This window comes from Prunus avium, chromosome 6 (genome assembly GCF_965620075.1).
Source record: "Prunus avium chromosome 6, drPruAviu1.hap1.1, whole genome shotgun sequence".
In the NCBI taxonomy this organism is placed as follows: Eukaryota; Viridiplantae; Streptophyta; class Magnoliopsida; order Rosales; family Rosaceae; genus Prunus; species Prunus avium.
The window spans coordinates 23,463,146-23,472,401 of NC_142289.1; the positions used below are offsets into that span (position 1 = coordinate 23,463,146).

The window sequence follows — 9,256 nt, forward strand, 5'->3', positions numbered from 1 at the left end:
AGGGTGTGGTGTGCAAGCTACGGAAATCCTTGTATGGATTAAAGCAGTCTCCAAGAGCGTGGTTTGGAAGATTTGCTGCATCTATGAAGAAGTTTGGGTATGTGCAAAGTAACTCTGATCATACTTTGTTTCTGAAGCGTCATAAAGGTAAATTGACAGCTTTAATTATTTATGTTGATGATATGATTGTGACTGGAGATGATCATGTAGAGATACAGAGTCTTCAGAAGTATTTGGCTTCTGAGTTCGATATGAAATCATTGGGTGATTTAAAGTATTTTCTTGGGATTGAAGTTGCCAGATCTAAACATGGTATTTTTCTATCCCAAAGAAACTATGTTTTGGATTTACTTGCAGAAACCGGAATGTTGGATTGTAAACCAATTGATACCCCTAGTGAGCAGAATCATAAGTTGGGGATATATCTCGATCAAGTTCCAACTGATAAAGAACGTTATCAACGACTTGTGGGGAAGTTGATTTATTTGGCTCATACTCGTCCAGATATTGCGTATGCTGTAAATATAGTGAGTCAGTTTATGCACTCTCCTAGTGTAGATCATATGGGGGTTGTGACTCGTATTTTAAGGTATCTGAAAGTAACTCCTGGCAAGGGGTTAATTTTCTCCAAGTATGGCCATACAAATGTAGAAGGGTATACAGATGCTGATTGGGCAGGTTCAGCCACAGATAGGCGTTCGACATCTGGGTATTTTATCTTTGTGGGTGGCAATCTTGTTACGTGGAGGAGCAAGAAACAAAAGGTGGTGTCTAGATCTAGTGCTGAGGCCGAGTATCGAGGAATGGCCCATGGTGTATCTGAGTTACTATGGTTGAGGAGATTGTTGAAAGACCTTGGTTTTGGGCCTAATAAACCCATGGATTTATATTGTGACAATACGGATGCGATTGCAATTGCCCATAATCCTGAACAACATGACTGTACAAAACATGTGGAGGTTGATCGAAATTTCATTAAAGAAAAGTTGGATGCGGAGATTGTGTCCTTCCCCTTCATCCGTTCAGAGTATCAGTTAGCTGATGTTCTTACGAAAGCTGTTTCTACAAGTATCTTTCTCAACTCGCTTGACAAGTTGGGCATGCGTGACGTCTTTGCTCCAACTTGAGGGGGAGTGTTGGCGAGTAGAATATATCCTATTCTATTTGGGTTTTATTTATTTTTCCTTTTGTATAGATATTATGTAATTAGGATTCCACTTATTTCCTAATTAAACCCTACTAGGGTTTGTAACCTGTATTATAAATACCTCCTTTCGGAGAATGAAATATATCTGAAAATATTCTACCATATTGTTTGACTCATCATACGTCCTTTATACATCACTGTTACTAATCATAGTATATACTCTGTATATCGAATGCTTTCCAGAAAAAGAAAAAGAAGATTCACATGTAGAGGAGAACGTAAGATTTCATGGCTCTAATTAATGGATTTTTTATTCATTTCCACTTCCAGGTATATTGTTCTTTCTTCAGATTGGTTGTATTTCATGAGTCTCACTGATTTGGTTTTGATTGTGAATTTGTAATTTATTTGTGAAATATTGACTTATTAAGTCTGAAATATTAGTTGTGGTGGTAGTATGCAAGGGAGGCCAAAGAGGAAATCGTTTTGATGAACTCGACTTATTGAGGTGGTTAGTTTTACTAATGTGTTATCCCTCGTTTTTTTTCGTTCTTATTATTATGTTCTTCTTTGATTCATTTGAAGTCCTATTTTGTGTTTATGGGCATGTTTGGTATTCAACTTGAATCCAACTTTTTAAACTCAAAAATAGAATTTGAGTCAAAAACAAAAAAAAACCTGTTTGGTAGCAACTAAAAAACACTCCAATAATTAAAAACAAAAAATATCTGTTTTTCTGTTTTTTTTCTAACAATCCATAAGTTCTCAAATTTTTAAGATTTGAAAACGGTTTTCAAGTTGCATACCAAACAAGTTTTTGAATCTTAAAAATAGATTTAAGAACTCCTTGTTTTTAAGAAAAATCAAAGTTTTTGAGTTCACTATTTGAATAGGATACCAAACGCCCCCTAATATTTTCAAACAATGCTTAATTTAATTTTTGCAAAAATCTGGGTTTCATTTGTCTCCCTCTCCTTCTTCTTTCCCAAAACCCTCTCATGCTTGCGCTCCCAAGCTAGCACTTGGAATTAATGTACTGTTGTCTGAGCTTGTGAGTCTTTGTAATCTTGGTTTTATGCAAATCTAAGCTTGTGAGTTATGCAAATTCGCTACTTTGACAGTGATGATTCAAGTGGGAGATATGTTAAAAAAAAAGGTCTACACGATAATAATGGCGGTTTGTGATTTTTTGAGCTTTACTAATATAGAGAGAGCTAAATAAGAAAATAATAATAATTAAAAAAAGAAAAAAAATGAATAAACAAAATTGGCGTTTGCTCAAGAAATAAAATATATGCATTCGACTTACTTTAAATTGGCGTATTCAAGAAGGAAAAAAAAAAACGCAGGATTCTTGTGATGCACGCCCACTTTGATAAAATTGGGTGATGTTAAATTGGTCATTTATAAAGAGAATTCTCAATCCCACTTAAATAAAGAATTGTGCAAGCCCTATTAAACCCCAATTAAATATGAGATATTTAGTCATATACCCATTCTTAGCACTAAAACTATAAATAAACCCTACACCATTTAATTTCTATAAACAAACCCAAAAAAAACCTAAAAAATGATAGTTTGCCCTATTGAATTTAATTTTGATTATTAAATTACTTTGATGCCCTATTGAGTGTTTTGGGCTTTTTTTATGAGGTTTTTGGTTTGGGCTTGTTTTAAGAAATCAATGACAGTTTTGTAATTTAAAAAAAGTTAAAAGCCTTTTTGTTATGTTGTAAATGGACTTTGGATATGTTTCTAAAATCCATTTCATATGGGGTTTTTTTTATAATTTGGGCTCCTATATTGGGTATAACAGTGAATCTCCCATTAAATAAAGAGAACTCTCAATTAAAACCCAATTAAATAAGGAATTATAGAAGCCTTTTAAAAGCCCACGAAATGGCCCTACAATTTCCTTATTTTTTTAATTTTTTAAAACCCTAGTCCAAAAAGACGTCGTTTTGGCCAGGTTTTAAATTTATATAAAATAAAAAAAAGCTAGCACGCAACAGCCAGACCATTTAGGCATTTCATCGAACACCTTGCATGCGTCTCTAGTTTAAGCAGAGGTGCAACTATAGCACCTCTTATGAAATTTTCCGGCGAGGGGAGGTGCAGGTGCACCTGCACAGGTTCGCCAGTGCCTCCCTCCCTCCTTGAGCATGAGAAACAAATTACTAATCTTCCAAAAAATGCCCCTCCTTTTACTTAACCTATTTTTCTTTGGACACCCCCTTTTCCATTTTTTTCACTTTTTCTATCCTCCACATTGAAATTTAGAAGAAGAGTACAAGTAAGAGCTTATCTTCATGAGTGTTGCTATTTCCACCCACTATCCAATTTTCCCACCCACCTTATTTTCAAAATTTTAAAGATAAATTTACCCCTTTGTAAAATGACTTATAAGGACTTAAGGAAAAAACCTCAACTCACGTAACCCACCTATTCTACTGTTTGACAAAAAGAAAAACAGAAAAAGAAAGAAGAAAGCGTACAACTCATCAGTTGCTCACAACTCCTCAGTTGATCTTATGACTCCTCAATGCTTAGAACTCAATTCTCAAATAATTTTCTTTTGTCTTCTGTTCATTCAATCAAATTGTTTGTAAAGAAGAAAACAACAAGAGAATGGATGACAAAAAAACACAACTCCATCAAAAAGGTATAAGGAAATCGTAGTGAATAACAAACATTTATCTAGAATACTTTCAGAAGCTACAAGCGAGAGAACAAAAAACTAAAAGATCCAGAAAATCAAATATTTAGACTAAAACATTTATCCAGTGCGGCAATCACAATTTGATCCTCTACATATACTATTAATGATTAGCAAAGAGAATTTGCTTGAATTAATAATTAAAGGGTATTTTATGAATAATGGTGGGTGGAAAAATAGGATTGTGTTTTTTCAAATTTATATGGTGAATGGGAAGATAAGGTGGGTGGGAAAATAAGACATGGGGTGAAAATAGCATCACTCATCTTCATTTATGATGAATATTATAAGGACAAAAATGTAAAATTCTTGTCTGTTTTTGGATAATTTCGTTTGGATTTTTGGCATGGAAAATTTATGAGTTTGCAGCACAATGAATTAGATCATCACAAGTCATAAATATGAGATTGGTGTTCACCGCACAACGATGTGTGGTTTCCTATAATTGTAGATTTATGAGTTGTGCTAGCGTGGTTCACTCCACATGTCCCGAATACATAAATTTTCAAACGGGAAATTGAATAAATTATCCAAAACATACAAAAATCTTACTTTTTAAAGTTATCATAGTAAGTGACTTGTTCGTACATTATACTCTTTCTACATAATTTAGGTAAAAAATAATGGACATCATTTATTTTTTATTTTGCTATAAATAATAATAATAATATACGATTATTTTGATGAAAATAATGTACCTATAATTGGGAAAATAAAAGCTCGTCCCTTAAAATGAAAATACTAAAAATACAAAAAACCTTGACTGTGTGGTATGCTTTACTCACATGCAGGTCGCATAACTGTTCGGTACACCTAAGTGAGAGTCTCCCTAAGTGAACGTTCCAATTGGCAATATATGTTCTTGCTCAGCACAAGTACGTAGTGTTGAAACCAATTGTGTCCCACATCGGAGAGAGGGAAGGAGAAATAGTACTTTAAATAGAATTACCCTACTCTAACTAACACCGAGGCCTTTTCTGATAAAACCCCACACCTGAGGATTGTGCAGGTGGTAAAGTGGGGACAGTATCGGTGTTTTTGGAGTGGGCCCTCGGGCCCGTTGACCTGGAAAGTTCAACATGGTATCAGAGCCAGGTTGCGGGCCCGTACTTGCCACGTGATGGGTGGGTCCCTGTTTGGCCCCGCGCGATGGGTGAGTCTCCGTTTAGCTCCACGTAGGCCAAAGGTGCCATGTGATGGGTGGGTCCCCATTTGGCCCCGCGCGATGGATGAGTCCCTACGTGGCTCCATGTGGTTGCCGATGTGGATCTCCACGTGTGACCCACAAAATGGGGTCTCACGTGAGGGGGAGTGTTGAAACCAATTGTGTCCCACATCGGAGAGAGGGAAGGAGAAATAGTACTTTAAATAGAATTACCCCACTCTAACTAACACCGAGGCCTTTTCTGATAAAACCCCACACCTGAGGATTGTGCAGGTGGTAAAGTGGGGACAGTATCGGTGTTGTTGGAGTGGGCCCTCGGCCCGTCGACCTGGAAAGTTCAACACGTAGCATGCAGTCGTCAAGCCATTTAAACCTTAAACTATAGCCCGATCCAAATTAACAAAACAAACCCCAAATCGGAGATGGGATTTGGTCGTGAGCATATTGTGATGCTTCCCATGATAGCTAAGGGTCATCTCATACCATTCTTGGCACTAGCAAAGCAAATGCAACAAAAAAAAGGGTTTACCATCACCATTGCCACAACCCCACTCAACATTCAATACCTGCAGGCTACCATTTCCTCAACTTCATCATCATCAACACTCAATCACACTCCAACAATTTGGACATCAACTTGGCTGAACTTCCATTCTGCAGCTCAGACTTTGGCTTACCCCCCGACACTGAGAACACAGAGAATTTGTCTATGAAACAAATTGGAGATCTTTGTGCTGCAACAGTGAATCTTGAAGCTCCTGCTCGCCGCCTGATCTTGGATATCATCGAAAAAGAAGGCCGCCCGCCACTTTGTATTATCTCTGATATGTTCTTTGGATGGGCTACTAATCTTGCAAAGAGCTTAGGCACTGAGAATGTGACTTTCACAACATGCGGTGCTTATGGCAGTGCAGCCTTCATGTCCATTTGGCTTAACCTCCCACACCGTTCCACAGCTTTATGTGATGGCTACTTCACGCTACCCGGGTTTCCAGATCAGTCTCGTTTTCATATCTCTCAGCTGCACCACTATTTAAGAGCAGCAAATAGTACAGATTTTTGGCCAAAATTTTACCAGTCCCAGTTTTCGCTTTCTACCAAATCTTTTGGTTGGTTGTGTAACATAGCTGAGGAAATTGAGCCACTTGGATTGGAGATTTTGAGGCATTACTTTAGGCTTCCTGTTTGGTCCATTGGAACTCTTATTCCCAAAGATGCTCTCAAGAACTCATCCACTTCGGATTTAAGAGTTTCAAGGCTTCGGTTGTTTATATTTCCTTTGGTTCTCAGAACAGAATCAGTGAAACACAGATGATAGAATTGGCTATTGGGTTAGAAGAAAGTGGATGGGCTTTTATTTGGGTCATTAGGCCTCCAGTTGGGTATGATATGAAGGGAGAATTCAGAGCTGAATGGTTGCCTCCAGGGTTCAAAGATAGAATGTGTAAAAGCAAGCAAGGCTTGTTGGTGCACAACTGGGCACCACAGTTGGAGATTTTGTCACACAAATCCGCAGGGGCATTTGTAAGTCATTGTGGGTGGAATTCAGTGCTGGAGAGCCTAAGCCAGGGAGTTCCGATTATAGGGTGGCCCTTGGCAGCCGAGCAGGCGTTTAACTCAAAGATGCTGGTGGAGGATATGGGTGTGAGTGTGGAGCTGACAAGGGGAGTTTTGTCTCTAAACTTGTTTGACTTTTATTATCACTTGTAATTTTGAAAACTAAAATTACATTTTTCTGGCCTTTACGGGCAAGATATTGTCTCAATGAGTGCATAGAATTTGTCGGTTTATTTTTCGGATATTTTTTGAATATATTATGAATATTAGTAATTAAATACAATAAAAAAATGTCACGACCCGACTCCCCTAACACGATATTGTCCGCTTTGGGCCCCCCCTCTCTGGCCCTCACGGTTTTGTTTTTGGGAGCTCATGAGCAACTTCCCAGTGGGTCATCCATCCTGGGATTGCTCTAGCCCCCAACTCACTTAACTTCGGAGTTCCCATGACTCCGAAGCCAGTGAGCTCCCAAAAGGCCTCGTGCTAGGAAGAGAAGTACCCACACATTTAAAGCACTTCACCTTTCCCTCCCCGAGCGATGTGGGATTGCTCATCGTTCTTGTTTTCCCAAGACACGGGTCTTACAATCCACCCCCTTGGGGCCCAGCGTCCTCGCTGGCACACTTCCGGTCGGGGTCCAGCTTTGATACCATTGTCACGACCCAACTCCCCTAGCACGATATTGTCCGCTTTGGGCCCCCCCCTCTCTGGCCCTCACGGTTTTGTTTTTGGGAGCTCACAAGCAACTTCCCAGTGAGTCACCCATCCTGGGATTGCTCTAGCCCCCAACTCGCTTAACTTCGGAGTTCCCCTGACTCTGAAGCCAGTGAGCTCCCAAAAGGCCTCGTGCTAGGAAGAGAAGTGCCCACACATTTAAAGCACTTCACCTTTCCCTCCCCGAGCGATGTGGGATTGCTCACCGTTCTTGTTTCCCCAAGACATGGGTCTTACAAAAAATATTTGTAAAATTACATTTTTTAAAGCTTTAGGGGAGATACAATATTTCAATGAGTGCATGGTAGTTGTCAGTTTATTTTTTGGAATTAGTTTTGAATTTATTATGAATATTAGGAATTAAATAAAATATACAAGTCATATTAAAATGAAATGACAAATGACATAACCGACGTTGGATCCCTTTACAACGACGTTAAATAACACAAAACAACGTCCTAAAGTATTTTAGACGCCAAGAATACAAAACGACGTTATTACGTTACCACGTCATCTTGTTTTGAATCACCGACGTGGATTATTACGTTACCACTTCATCTTGTGTTATATGACCGACGTGGATTGTATTTACAACGTGTTTTCTAAAGTTGTTACCACCGTTGTTTACATATTCAACGTCAACTTTTGTAAGATAACCGACTTTGTATGTCTTTAAGACGTCAATATGGTTGTACTAACAGACATAGTATATCGGTACAAAATTTTTCTGTACAAGATGAAGTAAATATAAACCGTCCTGTTTATTCCTGTTACATGGCGTTTTTAAGAATTGACGTCGATGTTATATTTCCCGTTATAATAAGACGACCATTGTATACACATATGAGACGTGTAAATGAGAATGAGACATCGGTTTTTGGGAATTCAATTAAGTTTTTATGAATTACTGTCCTTTGAATTCATTTAAAGACATAAATATCCCAAACTAAAAAAATTTTAAAAAAAAAATAATTTTTTTGATGGTTGTTCGATTGATTACAACAAAAATATTTATGTACATTGTTAATAAATTAAAATAAACCTAAACATTGTTAATAAATATTTATGTACATCACTTATCAAACTGCAATTGCTTGTTAATGAATTCTGCCCATTCCAGCCTAACTTCGTCAAGATGTTCTTGTTTATACTGAACTCGATTGACTTGTTTACATGAGAGTTAAACATTTTCATTGACTTGTTTCAAGAAAACAAAAAGTGTTAATGACAAAACGAAAACTCTAAATAAAAATAGTAACCGTCGTGGTAAATCAGTTAAGACGACGGATTTTTTTTTAAAATGACGTGGTATTTTATTTCAAACGGCGGTATGAAACTACCGTCGTTGTGTAACATTATAACGTCGGTAACCAGGAAAAACGTCGTATAACAAAAAATTGAACAGAAAAAAATAAAACCTCTTAAATAAAACCCAAACGACGTGGTAGTTCAATTAAGAAGACATTTTCAAGAAAATACTGACGTAATAAATCATTTAAAACGTCAGTAATAAATTACCGTCGTTGTATTTTCATTATAACATTGGTATTATTAAAACCCGTCGTATAATTCAAATGCGGTAAAGGAAAAGAATCTTAGATTGGAATAAATCAACTTACGTATTCACTATACTTCTCATGTCGTCGTCAACAGAGCGGTTTGGTAGTGAATTCATGTAATACACAGTCTCCTTAGCTGGCCTCACAATTAACAACACCCAATGGAAAATACTTTAAATAGTTAAGGGTACTAACCTTGGATTATAAGGGACCAAGAAAAATTGATCCCCATCTGCCGTTTTCAGGCGGTCTAACAATTGTTTTGTTCGGTAAGATAGAGATCCAGATTGAGCGCTCACTTGTCCAGGGTCGACGAGGCCAACAAGGTTTACCATATTTGCCATTTTTAAATAGTCAAACAGGTACCTAAATATATGAAATTCAATTAAATGAGA

At 37.5% G+C, this 9,256-nt stretch overlaps 1 pseudogene; it reads left to right on the forward strand.

Moving 5' to 3' along the window:
- Positions 1–5,450: 5,450 nt before the first annotated feature.
- On the forward strand, positions 5,451–6,738 carry LOC110771365 (crocetin glucosyltransferase 3 pseudogene; annotated as a pseudogene).
- Positions 6,739–9,256: the final 2,518 nt, after the last annotated feature.